Raw genomic sequence first — 18,372 nt, 5'->3', positions numbered from 1 at the left:
ATAGACATTGCAAAGAAATGATACATTCAAATGGTCAATGAACATGAAAATGTATTAGTAATCAGAGAAATGCAAATAAGACCACAATGAGATAGCATCGTATTTAACAGAATGACCCAAATGTAAGTCTTCTGATAACAATTGCTGATGAAAATGTAGAACAATTGGTATCTCCAGTCTTCTGGGATCACAACTATATTGGGAATATAGTTATCACCACTTTGAAAATGAGTGCTGTTTGTTGTGGTTGAATAATAGAACCCTGATAATGTTGAAATGCTGTTCCTAGATGTTAACCAAATGAAAGGAGTGCACATTTGCCTAAGAAGGCATGCAGAAGATTGTTCAGATTAGCATTTGAACAATACTCAAGAATCAAACACTGGGAAGAAAAGCAAGATTTCATCAACAGTAGGAAAAATAAATGGTATATTTTTACATGGCAGTATCATACAACAATGAAAATAAAAAATTAAAGATATATGCAATAACCTAAGTGAATCTCATGAGCATAATATTAAGCCAATAAAGCAAAACATAAAAATGATCAATGTTGTATGATTCTTTTTGTATAAAATTCAAAATCTGATAAAACTGATCTATAACAAAAGGAGTCAGGATAGTTATTACATTTGTGGGGGACAGAGAATGTCAAATGTAACAGAATATTTTATTTCTCACTTTTGATGATAGCTATACCAGTGGGCTCCTTTTGTGATAATTCACCAAGCTGTAGAGTTATGATTTCTCTGTTTCTCTTGCATGTTATATTTTCATTAAAAATTATAAATGTTTAAGTATTTTACCAGGCCAGAGGCATGTATGTGTTACTAGCAATGATAATTACAGAACAGAAATAGAAGGAACCTCATAGGTTTTCTGGTTCAATTCTCTCATTTTATCCAGCAAATCATTAAAGGATGAGTTGTAAGAACTGGGCTTCACTTGTCTCTCATTTTGTCAATATCTAAAAGAGGAAATGTTTGGTGACAGATTTATATGACTATTTATTCCTTGGGAGCTCAAATAAGGTCATCAATTCTTTTGCGGAAAAGAATCAATAATCAGTAGTGAGCTACTTTGTCCTAGACTGCTAGTCAGACAATCATTCACCTTCTGGAAAACCCTTTTATCCTGCCTCTGTGGTTCATCTGACAGTGGAATGTAGACATGCAGAATATAAAAGAGAGAGTGTGTTGAAATATTTAATTCAAATAAAACATATGCATTAAGAACAAAGGAAAATATTAATGCTAGCTAACATATATAAATGAAGATAGAACAAAAAGAAGTATATTGGCAAATGAAGAGATGTGATTAGAATAAATTTACTATGAAAGAAGAATGCTGAGTTTACTTCACAAAACACAAGCTAAATTTGTGCTACATTAAAAAAAAAAAAACTTCTAAAAATGAAGAAAAGCAAGAATTCTGGAATCGAAAGAATGGCCAGAACACTACCAGGTAAATGCAGAGCCAAAGGAAGAGGCAAGAAAGCTGCAATAAATAATAATAGATAACAGATTTAATTCCAGCTTCAGTTCAGTCGCTCAGTCATGTCTGACTCTTTGCAACACCATGGACTGCAGCACGCCAGGCCTCCCTGTCCATCCCCACTTCCCGGAGCTCACTCAAACTCATGTCCACAGAGTCAGTGATGCCATCCAACCATCTCATCCTCTGTTGTCCCCTTCTTCTCCTGCCCTCAATCTTTCCTAACCTCAGGGTCTTTTCCAATGAGTCAGTTCTTTGCATCAGGTGGCCAAAGTATTGGAGCTTCAACTTCAGCATCAGTCCTTCCAATGAATATTCAGGATTGACTTCCTTTAGGATTGACTGGTTTGATCTCCCTGCAGTCCAAAGGGCTCTCAAGTTTTCTTCAACACCAAAGTTCAAAAGCATCAATTCTTTGGTGCTCAGCTTTCTTTATCATCCAACTCTCACATCCATACATGACTACTGGAAAAACCATAGCTTTGACTAGATGGACCTTTGTTGGCAAAGTAATGTCTCTGCTTTTTAATATGCTATCTAGGTTGGTCATAGCTTTTCTTCCAAGAAGCAAGCATCTTTTAACTTCATGGCTGCAGTCACTATTTGCAGTGACTTTGGAGCCCAAGAAAATAAGTCTGTCACTATTTCCATTGTTTCCCAATCTATTTGCATGAAGTAATAGGACTGTATGCCATGATCTTTGTGTTTTGAATGTTGAGTTTCAAGCCAGCTTTTTCACTCCAGGTAGAAAGCACTAAATTGAATAAAATAGGGCACTTTATTAAAACAGTTTTTAATTCCAGGTGAAAAGCATTAAATTGGATAAAATAAGGTACTTTATTAAAACAGAATTATTGCACTGTTTGCTGAATATGTACCAGTCTTTAATAAGCCAAAGTCAATGTCATCCAAATCTAACAGAATATAAGAAACAAAGATAGAAATATTATAACTACTCAAGTAGCTTAATTCAACTCCTTTGGCCCATATTAGATCAATAGGCCTAATGAAGTAAGCCAGTGAAGTAAGGCTATAGAAGATCTAAGTAACAAAATAAACAAATTAGAGCTTGTTCATCTACGACTAATTTAATGCTCCCAAAATAGAGAATAGAGCACCTCCCTTTAAGAGTCTATGAAACCAACACAACCCTGCAAAGCAGTTATTCTTCAATTAAAAAATAAATAAATTTAAGATAAAAAGAGTCTATGAGACCTTTGTGAAAACATATATTAGGGTGAAAAGAAAACCATAAATTTCAAAAAATAAAAGAGTACAGGTAAGTACCTGACCACAGGGAAATAGGGAATACCCTGGTGGCTCAGTGGTAAAAAATCCTCCTACCAATGCAGAAGACATAGGTTTGAGCCCTGGGTTAGAAAGATGCCCTGGAGAAAGTGGGCAGGTCATGGTGGAGAGTTCTGATAAAAATGGTCCACTGGAGAAGGGAATGGCAAACCACTTCAGCATTCTTGCCTTGAGAACCCCATGAAGAAGTATGAAAAAGCAAAAAGATATGACACTGAAAGATGAACTCCCCAGATCAGTAGGTGTCCAATATGCTACTGGAGAAGAGCAGAGAAATAGCTCCAGAAGGAGTAAAGGGCTAAGCACCCAGAAACAAGTGGATGTCTCCGGTGGTGAAAGTAAACAATACTGCATAGGAACGTGGAATGTGAGGTCCATGAATCAAGGTAAATTGGAAGCGGTCAAACAGGAGATGGCAAAAGCATCAACATTTTAGGAATTGTGAACTAAAATGACTGGAATGGGTGAATTTAATTCAAATCACCATTATATCTACTACTGTGGGCAAGAATCCCTTAGAAGAAATAGAGTAGCCCTCATAGTCAACAAAAGATTCTGAAATGCAGTACTTGGGTGTAATCTCAAAAATGAATGATCTCTGTTCATTTCCAAGGCAAACCATTCAATATCACAGTAATCCAAGTCTATGCCTCAGTCACTAATGCTGAAGAAGCTGAAGCTGAGTGGTTCTATGAAGATCTACAAGGCCTTTTAAAACTAACATCAAAAAAAGTTGTCCTTTTCATTATAGGGGACTGGAATGCAAAGGCAGGAAGTCAAGAGATACCTGGAATAACAGGCAAGTTTGGCCTTGGAGTACAAAATGAAGCAGGGCAATGGCTAACAGAGTTTTACCAAGAGAACGCACTGGTCATAGCAAATATCCTCTTCCAACAACACAAGAGACGACATTACACATGGACATCACCAGATGGTCAATACGGAAATCAAACTGATTATATTCTTTGCAGTCAAAGATGGAAAAGCTCTATACAGTCAGCAAAAATTAAACCGGGAGCTGACTGTGGCTCAGATCATGAACTCCTTATTGCCAAATTCAGACTTAAATTGAATAAAATAGGGAAAACCACTAGTCCATTCAGGTATGACCCAAATCAAATCCCTTATAAGTACACAGTGGAAGTGACAAATAGATTCAGGGATTAGATCTGATAGACAGAGTGCCTGAAGAATTATGGACACAGGTTCATGATAATGTACAGGAGGTGGAGATCAAATATATCCTGAAGAAAAAGAAATGCAAAAAGGTAAAATGACTGTCTGGGGAGGCCTTACAAAGAGCTGAGAGAAGAAGAGAAGTGAAAGGCAAAGGAGAAAAGGAAAGATATACTCATCTGAATGCAGAGTTCCAAAAAATAGCAAGGAGAAATAAGACAGCCTACTTAAGTGAACAATGCAAAGAAACAGAGGAAAGCAATAGAATGGGAAAGACTAGAGATCTCTTCAAGAAAATAAGAGATACCAAGGGAACATTTCATGCAAAAGGGGCACAATAAAGGACAAAAATGGTATGAACCTAACAGAAGCAGAAATTAATAAGAGGCAGCAAGAATACACAAAAGAACTATACAAAAAAGATCTTCATGAACCAGATAACCACAATAGTTGATCACTTACCTAGAGCCTGACATCTTGGAGTGTAAAGTCAAGTTGGTCTTAAGAAGCATCCCTATGAACAAAGCTAGTGGAGGTGATGGAATTCCAGCTGAGCTATTTCAAATACTAAAGGATGATGCTGTTAAAGTGCTGCACTCAATATGCCAGCAAATATGGAAAACTCAGCAGTGGCCACAAGACTGGGAAAGACCAGTTTTCATTCTAATCCCAAAGAAGGACAATGCTGAAGAATGTTCAAACTACCTCACATTTGCACTTGTTTTACATGCTAGTAAAGTGATGCTCAAAATTCTCCAAGCCAGGCTTCAACAGTATGTGAACCATGAACTTCCAGATGTTCAAGCTGGATTTAGAAAAGGCAGAGGAACCAGAGATCAAATTGCCAACATCTGTTGGATCGTAGTTAAAGCAAGAGAATTCCCAAAAAATATCTACTGCCTCATTGACAATGCTAAAGCCTTTGACTGTATGGATCACAACAAACTGTGGAAAACGCTTTAAGAGATGGGAATACCAGACCACCTTTTCTGCCTCCTAAGAAATCTGTATGTAGGTCAAGAAGAAGCAGTTAGAACCAGACATGGAACAACAGACTGGTTCCAAATTGGGAAAGGAGTACATCAAGGCTGTATGTTGTCATCCAACTTATTTAACTTGTATGCAGAGTACATCATGCAAAATGCCTGGCTGGATGAAGCACAAGCTGGAATCAAGATTGCCAGGAAAAGTATCAATAACCTCATACATGCAGATGACACCACCCTTATGGCAGAAAGTGAAGAGAGTACTAAAGAGCCTCTTGATGAAAGTGAAAGATGAGAGTGAAAAAGGTGGCTTAAAACTCAACATTCAAAAAACATAGATCAGGGCATCTGGTACCTTCACTTCATGGCAAATAGATGGGGAAACAGTGGAAATAATGACAGACTTTATTTTCTTGGGCTCCAAAATCACTGCAGATGGTGACTACAGCCATAAAATTAAAAGACTCTTGCTCCTTGGAAGAAAAGCTATGACCAACCTAGACAGCGTATTAAAAAGCAGAGACATTACTTTGCCGATGAAGTTTGTCTTCTCAAACCTATGATTTTTCCAGCGGACATGTATGGATATGAGAGCTGGACCATAAAAAAGTTTGAGCATGGAAGAATTGATGCTTTTGAAATGTGGTGTTGGAGAAGACTCTTGAGAGTCCCTTAGACTGCAGGGAGATCAAACCAGTCAATCCTAAAGGAAATCAATCCTGAATATTAACTAGAAGGACTAACGCTGAAACTGCAACTCCAATAGTTTGGTCAACTTTATGCAAAGAGCTGATTCATTAGAAAAGACCCTGATGCTGGGAAAGATTGAGGGCAGCAGGAGAAGGGGATGACAGAGAATGAGATGGTCTAATGGCATCACTGACTCAGTGGACAGGAGTTTGAGCAAGCTCTGGGAGATGGTGAAGGACAGGGGAGCCTGGCATGCTGCAGTCCATGGTGTCGCAAACAGTCGGACCCAACTGAGTGAATGAACCGAACTGATATAAGTAAATGGTTCTTTAAAAAGTTAGAACCCAGTAGGAAAACTGGCATAAAACAAGGACAGAGATTTCACTGACAAGTGAAGAAATTTGCCTTTAAACATATGAACACATGTTTACTGTTTGTCATAGATTTTAAAATACAGTTTAAAACAATTATGAACTGTCATTTTTTATTGATCTGTTGGGCAAAGATTATAAAGTTGGATGAGGAGTAAACTGATTAGAGAGTAACTCAGTGTAATTTCTTTGAAAGGCAATTTTGTAAATGTCCACTGAATTCTTAAACCCGTTGATCCAGCTATCTGGTTTCAAGATATTTATCCTATAGCAATAAAGTACAAAAATAACTGTGCAGAAGAATATCTATGGCAGTGTTGCTTGTATTAGCAGTCTAGAAACAGTCTAAACGTCCATCAAGAAAGAATGAGTTCAGTACATTTTGTAACATCCATACAATAGAACAAACTGTAGCCATAAATCTGAAGGTATTCATAGAAGATGTTCTTCTCCAAGTCAGACTACTGAGAAAAAAAGAGATATGAAACAATGTGCATGAACACACAAGTTATATCAAATGTGCATGTATCCATCATATTTCATAAAGATACCAGGCTCTGGTAACAACAGTGCCAGAGGGATCTGAGAAGTTGAAGATCTATGTTGGCAAAAGATAGACCTTTCAATGGATACCGTTTGAAAATGTTCTTATATGTATGTAATATTTTTCCAAAAATCCTTTAAAAAGAGGATAAATCAGTGATAAAACAAAATATACCCCAGGTAATTCTGATACGAAGCCACACTTGGGCACCCTTGCCCTAGAACAAATTTGTATCACTTCACTTGACATCCCCTCCAACCAGTTCCAGAGGAACCAAGGATAAGCTAGTGAGGGTCACTGTGGCCTCTAGGCAAACAGTAAGAAAGAGTAAACACAGCACTAATCAAAGTTTAGTGGCAAAGGTTACGCTGTGTGCCGGGGCCTCTGCCAAGCACTCTGTGTGCCTGTTCTCATTTGGTCTTCACCATTAACCGGTGAAACGAACACTAATATTGTTCTCATTTTACCGTGAGGACCATGAGGGGTAGAGTCTGGATTCTGAATCAATCTGCCTGCCTCCAACCTCATGCTTTACCATGTGGAAACCATAACGAGCAACCACCATTGTCCTTCGCAGAGAACAACACGTTGGCTACCTATAAGGTGTTGACCTGGAGTGGAATATTCACTAACACTTTGTCAACATTACAGCTCTATTGCCATTTGCTAGCTGTTGCCTGAGGCTTCGGATAAGTCTTTTTACCTATCATCTGTAAAACAAGGATAATGGTAAACATTTTTAGCTTGATTAATTGATCTTTTTTGGTAGTGGGACTTCCTGGGTGGTCCAGTGGTTAAAACTTCACCTTCCAATGTAGGAGGTGTGGGTTGAGTCCCTGGTCGGGGCACTAAGATCCCACATGCCTTGTGGCCACAAAACCAAAACATAAAACAGAAGCAATACTGTAACAAATTCAATAAAGACTTAAAAATGGCCCACATAAAAATTCTTTAAAAAAAAAGCTTGGGTAGTAAATATTATTTATGTTCCCCATTTTGCAGATGAGGCATTTGATCCTACGTGTGATCAAGTGCTTTATTATAAAAGACCACACTCCATCAGTCAAGGACTGGAGAAATGAAGACCATAAGTAACTCTCCCAAATATGAGCACGGCATTTGGAAGTGATGCAGAAACCTGGCAACTACCAAGATAGAAAAGAATACCGCTAACACATTAATCGACCTCCAGTTCACACATTATGACTCTTGATTTCTACCACATTCTTTCCATTTCAAATACAATTATTCCTCATTAAGAGAGTAAACTCTAAACCTTGGCAGCCATCATGTTTAGAACTGCCAAGAAAAGCATGTGTTATTATCACCTACCCAAGTTCAGAACTGAGAAAAGTTCCACTGCTTTCCATAATCAGTATCGACCGAAGCCGATTTATGTGCCAAATGACTTAAGCTTCTCCTCTAGACTGTGCGTTCCTTGAGAGTGTGCATGCCATTTGCACTACTCCATTCATAGAACAGTCATTGCACAATGAGCATTTGTTCATGACGGAACGGATGGAGGAATGGGTGGATAGATGGATGGATGGATGGATGGTCAACCGATGGACATAAGGGTGGATGGATAGATAAATGATTAAGTTACCACAAAGAATTTTTCTGATAATAATGACTATGTAGTTTGCAATATGAAATATAATCATTTTATACAAAGCTACATGGCAGAAGGAGACGACTGTTTCATTTAATCGGTACAAGTTTGCTGTTTCTTAAAGCTCCCACTTGATGATAAATCAGCATTTCAGGTGCACCTGCAGAACAAAGAGAACTTGCCAAGAACCTCTGAAGAGGAGTTAACCACGTGACAAAAGGAGAAAACATTCAGAGAGAAAAATCATCTCAATAATCACTATAGCACTTAAACAGACTTCCAACTTGGAAAGCAGAGAGGGAATAATTTTCTAACTTTCTAATGAATGTTGCACTTAGCCAGCTGTCAAATACACAGTTAATTTTTCATTTTAATTATTTGGAGGTTTTTTCCCCTGGGTCGCATGATTGTTAGTTGCTCCATCATGTCCAACTTTTTGTGACCCCGTGGACTGTAGCCCGTCAGGCTCCTCTGTGCATGGAATTCTCCAGGCAAGAATACTGGAGTGAGTTGCCGTTCCTTTCTTCACGAGAGCTTCCCAACACAGGGATCACACCTGGGTCTCCTGCATTGCATCTACCTGTAGCTCAGATCACCATCTGAGCCACCAGGAGGTTGGAAATCCCAGTTCTGTATGCTCTGTGACTGATAGTCAAGCTGACAAAGGTTCTCCAAGCCCAGCGTCTGCAACAGTGTCTGAGCTTCCTACTAATGGGCTGGCCAGTGCATATCCATGCCTCACAAACTCCTGTGCTGCTCAGTCTTGTACAAATTCACAGTCCTACCACCTTTAAGGGGAAAGTGAGAGGAGCTGGCTAGGGTAGGAGGAGGTCAGGTAATTGTATGAGAGGTTCATCTTCTAGGATCCTGATAGCAAAGGCTAAAGAAATGGCAGCCAAGCAAAGACAAGGAACCAAGGTCAGGGCGACAAACACAACATCAGTCCAGAGGGGAGTGGCCAAATCAAAACTGAGAGACAATAGTTTGCAGTGAAATAGAAACTGTGTGATGGGCATCTTATTTTTCTCTCTAGGGTTTTTTGTTAGCTTGTTTTTTGTTCCTTGTTTATTAGTTTGTCTGTTTTGTAACAGCACTCTTGTTTTTCTCTGGGGGAATTCTCTCCCCTCTGCATATAAGCTTACTGGATCAGTCCTCAATAGATTGGACACTAGCTTCTGTCTAGCGAGTAGAGGTTCATCCATTCACCCGAGGCTGGAAAACACATTCCTCAAGACTGGAAAAGAGAAATGGGTTAACTGTCTGTCTCCCAGGGCTGGAGGGCTGCAGCCTTTGGAGTAGTTATTTGTAAAGACAGACTTAAACATCATTTGCTATTAATTAGTTTGCATACTGGAGTCCCAATCACTGGACTGCAAGGGAATTCCCCCTAGTGCTTTCAAATTCTGATCAGATTATATTAATTCTTGGCAAAATTTGGCTTTTAATACCATCAACTATTGTCTTTCAGTTTGTCCAATATCTTGCTCATATTTCACCATCAGGTCATCATTTTGATTTCGTTTGGAGAGAAGATAGATTAGTTCCTTAGCAGCATTTCTCAGCTTACTCATGACGTTGTTGCTGTTCAGTCGCCAAGCCGTGTCTGATTCTTTGTGACCCCATGGACTGCAGCACACCAGACTTCCCTGTCCTTCACTATCTCCCAGAGTTTGCTCAAACTCATGTCAATAGAGTCAGTGATACTTATGCCACGGCACACTTACAATTATATTTGAAGTGCACTCGAGTCAAGTTTGAAATGACATACCCAGAGTCAGCTGCCTTAGAGAGTTCAGTTGCCCCAGACACATCATATCCAGCTACCTGAGGGTTGAGGAGGTGAATAACTCAGTCCGCTGTAAACTGGCTACAGCACATGTGTAAGGAAATTCGCCTCAGATGATATAGCTACATCAGTAAAAAAAAAAAAAAAAAAGAGCAAAATCAGAAACTCCAAAGCTCTCTCTTCTGTCACCCTCACCAAGTCCAACAGAGGATAACTGTTATTTCTGGAGAAGAGACAGTATACCAGGCAAAACTGGAAACATATCTCTTAAACCTGCATTAAAACTTCCATTAATCATTAGGCTAAAGGGGAAAAAAAGTACACAGGAACTGTGTGGCTATGTGATAACTCATGAATATAAATCAGAGACTTTAAATTGCTCTTTGAACAAATATTTGGACACATCGTTATCAATAATTATATAGCTTATCTGACACAAAGGAAAATTGAAGGAAGCAGTTTGGGCTTCAGATCCGTTCAACTTGCAATGGACTTGTTTCCTTAAAGGACAAGCTCAACAGTGTGGTTGCCTAGATGGCTGCCTCTGAGTTTTCCAATGACCCTGCATGGCAAAATATAGCTCCACCGTGACCTTGAACAATCTCTGAAATTCTACTTGCCAACTCTTTGGGTGAAGTTAAGAATGCTTTTACTCTTTTTCTTATTGCTATTGTTTTTTTTTTTATAATCAGATTTTTAAATTTTTCTGGCCACACAGTTTGTGGGATCTTAGTCCGCTGATCAGGGATCAAACCTATGCCCTTGGCAGTGAAAGTCCTAACCACTGGACTGCCAAGAAATTTCCAAGAATGCTCTTGTTTATTTTTCACTAAGCAGTTGTCGTTAATTCAAATTAATTCCATATTAGGAGTTAGTTTTTCAGAAATCTTAAAGTTAGTTAGTTTTTCAGAAATCTAAAAACCTAACCTCAGTGGAGTTCCCAGGACGCCTTCTCTGATTGTTCCACCTAAGAAGAGGAGTGTAATTTGGGGTCGAGACCAGAAACACTTAAGGTCTTTAGAAGGACAGACCTGGGTGTACAGAGAGATTTTATCGACCTAAAAGCCTTTTTTTCTTAGCAAAGAATCTCTTGGCCATTGGATGTTATTTCCCTATTGTATTTTTTTCTCTCTGTGACCTCATTTTGGAAGATCTCATTCTCTCTCTGACTCCATTCAAGGAGCATTTATTGAGGTGCTCTGCAGCATGAGCTGGGTGCAGAATACAAACATGAGCAGGACAGCTACTTTCCCTGGCCTCATAGAGCTGTAACCAAGAATGATGACAACCAAATGCCAGGTGATCTAGGAACAGGAAAAGAAAGACAAAGAGAAGCAAGTGATCAAACAAAGAGGTGCAAGAAAACCTTTATTCCAATAACACATTTTCTTCACAGAGGAGTAGAAAGTTCACAACCCCAGCTAGCTGACTACCTTCAACTAAAGTACCGTGGTCTTTCCCGTCTCTGGGCTTTGGCATACGTGGTTCCCTCTGCTGGTAAGGTTTCACACACTACTTCCCATACTGAAACCTCCCCCCATCCTTCAAGAACCAATCCAGGACTTCCCTGGTGGCTCAGTGGTAAAGAATCCGCCTGTCAAAGGAGGAGACATGATTTCTATCCCTGATCTGGAAAGAGCCCACGTGCCTCAGAGTAACTAAGCCTGTGTGCCATGACTATAGAGCCCACGCTGTAGGGTCTGTGAGCCAAAATTAGAGCACATGTGCACAACCACTGAAGCCCATGTGCCCTAGAGCCTGAGCTCCACAAGAGGAGAAGGCACCGCAATGAGAAGCCTTCAGACCACAACTAGAGAGCAGCCCCACTTGCTGCAATTAGAGAACAGCTCATGAAGCAACAAAGACCCAGCACAACCAAAAATAAATAAGCAAAGTTATTTTAAAAGAGAACCATTCCAAATGTTCCCTCCCTTGGGAGTCCCTCCCCTCACCCCCATCATCCCCGCCCAGGGTGGATCTGTGTATTTGTTGATGCCAACACTCCTTGCACACAACTCCATCCTATGACACATCGCAGTGTGGTCTGCTGATGGCTTTTATGTATGTTGATTCTGCCAAATGATGACTTGTGCAAGCAGGGGCTGATTGCTGTTCATTTATGCATCCAGAGTCTAATGTGAGACTTGATTTATAGCTGGTGCTCAGTAAATTCTTATTGAAGCTACCGGCAGGTATCAATTAAGAGAGGGAGTGAATAGAGGAAGCTGGCACATTCATCACAACACATTACTTCTCCTTCTTCCCTTATCCTATTTTTTTAAGGAAAACTTTATTGCTATCCCCCAGGGAGGCTAAGTGAGTAGGTACTGCCTGCAATCTCTGACTGCAGCCTTGTGCTAATTTGCTAAATTTAACTCACTTTCCCTCTCTCATCTCTTCCCTTCCCTCTCAGTAAAAGCCAGTCAACAGGATCAGTAAAACCTAGTGGTGGATACATCTGCAGAACTGATTGAAGAAGAGGAGGGCGAAAGCCAAGCAATCCTTTTCAGTTCAATTCAGTTCAGTCGCTCAGTCGTGTCCGACTCTTTGTGACCCCATGAATCGTAGCACACCAGACCTCCCTGTCCATCACCAACTCCCGGAGTTCACTCAGACTCGCGTCCATCGAGTCAGTGATGCCATCCAGCCATCTCATCCTCGGTCGTCTCCTTCTCCCCCTGCGCCCAATCCCTCCCAGCATCAGAGTCTTTTCCAATGAGTCAACTCTTCGCATGAGGTGGCCAAAGTACTGGAGTTTCAGCTTTAGCATCATTTCTTCCAAAGAAATCTCAGGGTTGATCTCCTTCAGAATGGACTGGTTGCATCTCCTTGCAGTCCAAGGGACTCTCAAGAGTCTTCTCCAACACCACAGTTCAAAAGCACCAATTCTTTGGCGCTCAGCTTTCTTCACAGTCCAGCTATCACATCCATACATGACTACTGGAAAAACCATAGTGAAACCATTTCCTGGTCTTTCAAAATTTACCCGTTTCCACTGCCTGTAAATATCCCAGTTTCCACTGAAATCTCTAGACATCAAATGTAGTGCATCATAAACTCCATCGCAACTTTTCCTCCTCTTTATCCCAAGTCAAAATTAGAGAGCCTCTGGACCTGAGGTCTTACCTCTAGATGTTAATAACTGTATGTAGTTCCTGAATGATCACTGCATGCAAGGTGGCAGGTCATTGTTGTCTTGTGATTGCAACTAAGTTTTGTTAATGACTGGGCTGGTTAATGATTATAGCCCTTTATGGGCCATAAAGAAAGCCAGAATTTAAAACATATATGAAATCAGAGAAAGTCATTCTCAGAATCTTTGTAAACATCAACTCTGCTGTTCCAGAAAGAGAAACTGAGGCCCAGGAGAAATAGAAGTTAATATCTGAGCTGTGTTCTTTGCTGTGAAGGAATTTATGACTCTTCCATGGAGACAAAGTATAAACACAAAGAAAATTAAGCAACATAATAAAGTGCACAGGCCTTTTAGACTGAGAGGCTAATGAGTAATCCAAAGAGGGAATGTGTGAGATTTCATTCATCATCATCACCATCACCATCATCATCACATCACCATCATCATCATCATCACTATCATCACCATCACCATCATCATCATCATCATGCCATCATTATCACCATCACCATCACATCACCATTGCCATCATCATTACCACCATCACATCACCATCGCCATCATCATTACCACATCATCACGTCATCATCATCATCATTACCACTATCATCACCACCATCACCATCATCATCGCCATCACTATTTTCATTATCATCATCATTACCACCATCATCATCACTGTCATCACTACCATCATCATCATCATCGTTATCACCATCACCATCATTATCATCACCATCATCATCACCATTTTCATCATCACGTCACCACCATCGTCATCATCATTTTCATCATCACATCACCATCATCATCATCATCACTATCATCACCATCATCATCATCATGCCATCATTATCACCATCATCATCACATCACCACCGCCATCATCATTACCACCATCGCATCACCACCATCATCATCATTACCACATCATCACGTCATCATCATCATCGTTACCACTATGATCACCACCATCACCATCATCATTGTCATCACTATTTTCATTATCATCATCATTACCACCATCATCATCACTACCATCACCATCATCATCATCATCATTATCACCATCACCATCATCATCACCATTTTCATCATCACGTCATCACCATCATCATCATCATTTTCATCACATCACCATCATCGTCATCATTACCACCATCACCATCATCACCACATCACCACATATAATCATCATCATCATCACTATCATCGCCATCACCATCATCACCATTTTCATGATCACCATCATCACCACCTTCATCACCACCATCACCACCATCATCACCATCTTCATGATCACCATCATCACCACCATCATCATCACTATCATCGCCATCACCATCATCACCATTTTCATGATCACCATCATCACCACCTTCATCATCACTATTATCACCATCACCACCATCACCATTTTCACAATCACCATCATCACCACCTTCATCATCACTATTATCACCATCACCACCATCACCATTTTCACAATCACCATTATCACCACCTTCATCATCACTATCATCACCATCACCACCATCATCACCACCTTCATCATCACTATCATCACCATCACCACCATCATCACCATCTTCATGTCACCATCATCACCACCATCATCATCACTATCACCACCAATCATCACCTTCACTAATACCTATTGACTGTTTCAATGTGCCAGACGCTTTCCTAAGTACTTTATAGGTATGATCTTATTTAATCTTTTCCCTACACTTACGAGGAAGATTTTATCTCAAAGATGAGATATCTGAGGTCTAAAAAGTTAGTTTTAAGGCTCTGGAGTTGGAATTTGTGGGTTCACATACCAGCTCTGCACCTAACAAGGTGTAGCTTTTCTCAGCCTCTCTGCACCTCTGTTTACTGACAGGTTTAGTGGGGAGGTGAGTGCATAACTCTGAGGCGATATGACAATCTAGTCAGTAAGTGCATGTAAAGCACTTCACAACTTGCCTGGCCAACTGTCAGTGCTCCGTCACAAGTCAACGATTAGCATTCTTGTCATTGTTGGGTTGTAATTGTAACTTAGTTTTGTTAATGATCAGAATGGGCTTTGGAAATACCTTTGGAAATACCTTTAGGAAATAATAAAATGTAATCTGAAGGAACGTAAAGTCAGACTATGAGAGAAAGTTGACATGATTCTTAATAAGAATGTTATAATAACAACAAACACTTATATGCGGTTCCCTCTGTACCCAGCAATGCGTATACAATGAACAGTGATTGGAGCTGAATGTCTGCTGGTGATGGTGGTTTAGTTGCTAAGCTGTGTCCGACTCTTGTGACCTCATGGACTTGCTCCTGCCAGGGTCCTCTGTCCCTGGGATTCTCCAGGCAAGAATACTGGAGTGGGTTGCCATTTCCCTCTCCAGGGGATTTGCCTGACCCAGGAATAGAACCCAGGTTTCCTGCATTGCAGGCAGATTTTTTACCAACTGAGCTACGAGGGAAGCCTGGAACCAAAAGGATATTGTCAAGGAGAGCTGAGCAAGAAAATGGAAACTGGGGCTTCCCTGGTGGTCCAGTGGTTAAGAATCTGCCTTGCAATGCAACGGATACCAGTTCAATCCTTGTTCTGGGAAGATCCCACGTGCAGCAAGCCAACTAAGCACATGCCACAACTACTGAACCAGAGCTCTAGAGCCCAGGAACCACAAATACTAAGCTCACATGTTGCAACTGCTGAAGCCTCTGCATATAGAACCCAAGCTCTGCGACAAGAGAAACCACTGCAGTGAGAAGCCCCTGCACCGCAACAAAGAGCAGCTGCCACTCACCGCAACCAGAGAAAGCTTGTGTGTAGCAGCGAAGACCCAGCACAACCAGAAATAAATAAATACATCTTTAAATCAAAAAAAGAAAAAGAAGGTGGAACCTCATTATAAAAGCATGGCCACCCAGCAGAAGACCCTGAGCTGAAGGCTGTAGGGCATACGGTCCAGAGGAGGTGCCTCCTCCGCACCAGAAGGAGAGTGAGAGTTGAGCCCCCAGGGCTATCCCAAGATGGCAATGATAACTCTTAGACAAAGGGGAGTGAGAGAGGAAGTCCATCAGAATCAAGCCTTAGGAGGTCAGGGCATGCCAGGGTGGCATATGCAAAAACTGTGGTCCTCAGAGCAGTGGGAAAGGGAGAATGCCCAGTGGCCTCAAGGTGCCTTTATTCTTCTCTGGTAGCTCAGCCAGTGAAGAATCTGCCTGCAATGAAGGAGACCCCAGATCAATTCTTGGGTCAGGAAGATCCACTGGAGGAAGGACAGGCTACCCACCCCAGTATTCTTGGGCTTCCCTGGTGGCTCAACTGGTAAAGAATCCACCTGCAATGCAGGAGACCTGGGTTCAATCCCTGGGTTGGAAGATTCCCCTGGAGAAGGGAACGGCTACCCACTCCAGTATTCTAGCCTGGAGAATTCCATGGACTGTATAGTCCATAGGGTCTCAAAAGTGGCATGATTAAGCAACTTTCACTTTGCACTTTCAGCTCACTTAAAGGGTTAAAGTAGGACAGAAGAGAAAGAGCAAGGACTCTGATGTCAACATTTCTTTGTTCATTCTTTCTTTTATTCATTTACTTAGCACTTAATAAGCACCTAGTAGGTGGTAGGTTCTATGTTGCTAGATACTAGAAATTTAACGAGAAGCAATAATCCCTGGCTATCAACAAGATGCCAGGCACTATATCAGACCCTTTAAAAACATTTCTAATCCTTAAAACAATTCTCCCAACCGGAATTTATTATTACCATTTCAAGGGAATGAGCAAGACCTAGGGTTCAGTGTAGAAAACCATTAAATAATTTTCCCAAGATCACACAGCTAATAAGGAACAGTACAACTAGGATTTAACTCAGTGAAGTCAAACATCAGAAGAAAAACAAAAGAGAAAAACAAAGATTACCCCATTTCCACTCTTAAAACCCACCCCCCCCCCCCCCCCAGCATCTCATTTCCTAAAGTGGCTGTGGTTAAATTTAACAGTCTGCAATTGCTTCCCAGTCCAGTCTGCATGACTGACTGCAAGATTTGGGGGTGTCGCTCTTTGATTAAGGGCATAAAAACAAGCTGTGGAGCCACCCTGGCCCAGCACAACAGGGGCCCGGCTGGGGAGTGAGTCAGCCAGGAAGGCCTCCTGAATGTCAAGCACAAACATCCAAGAATAGCTGCTCACTGGGCAGGAGGCTTCAGGAACTGCCCCACGTGTGCCAGCCTGTGAATTGGAAATGGCAGTGAGCTTGACACAATGGGTCTGAGCCAAAAATAATCCCTGTCTGTTCCATAAGGTTTGCAGGGAAGTGAAAGCAATCTTCAGGCACAAGCAAATTAGGAGGACTTCCCTGGAGGTCCAGTGGTTAAGATTCCATGCTTCCACTGCAGGGGTTGAGGGTTCGATCCCTGGTTGGGGTACTAAGATCCCACATGGTACATGGCGGGGCCAAAATAATAATAATAATAATTTTTTTTTTAAAAAAGAAGCAAATTGGGAGACTTCTAGCTGATGATTCCACTACAGATGGGAAGGTGGTCCATCTCATGATTTTAGCTGTGACCAAGGTACTAGACATGTTTGACCTGAGGCCGTGTTGGACATCTCAAGTGGCTTTTAAATATTTTTAATCTGACAACATGAGATTCTAGACAAAAAAGAAAATTAGGAACTAGAATACTCGCTAATCATGAAAAACAGAGTGGCCTTGAATTTTAGAAAACAAGAGATTCAGGCTTTTAAATACTGAAAACCTAATTAGGGCCTACAAAGTGGCAGGCAATGAACTTGGCACTTGAGCACTTGAGGTATAACAAGGAATCACTGAATGCTATTTTCTCAAAGCTCAAGCTCCTTAACCAAATACTCAAGAGTTCTCCCTTTGAGAGGATGCATAATATATTAGTTAGGTCTCTCTGGGGGCAAAGGTAAGAGAAATACAGCTTAAAATGAATTAAGGGAAACAGAAAGGAGTCTTTTGGCTCATGTAATAAAATTGGAAAGTTAGAATGTCTTCAGGTACGGCTGGATCCAGATGCTAGTGTCACCAGACTATCTCACTTGCTGCAATTCTGTTCTCCATCTTCATCAGTTTTGGATCCCTTCTCTGAAATATTTTCCTTGGGAGCTCCCAATGACTTCAGGCCTTCATACTCATATCTCATGTAGAGTATGATTCCTGTGAAGCATTTAAGACTGTCTCTAATTGAACTGACTTGGATCACATGCACATCTTGAACTATTAACTGCAAAGGTGATGAAATACACTTG

This window comes from Budorcas taxicolor, chromosome 14 (assembly GCF_023091745.1).
Source record: "Budorcas taxicolor isolate Tak-1 chromosome 14, Takin1.1, whole genome shotgun sequence".
Taxonomy (NCBI): Eukaryota; Metazoa; Chordata; class Mammalia; order Artiodactyla; family Bovidae; genus Budorcas; species Budorcas taxicolor.
This window is presented reverse-complemented; position numbering follows the sequence as displayed.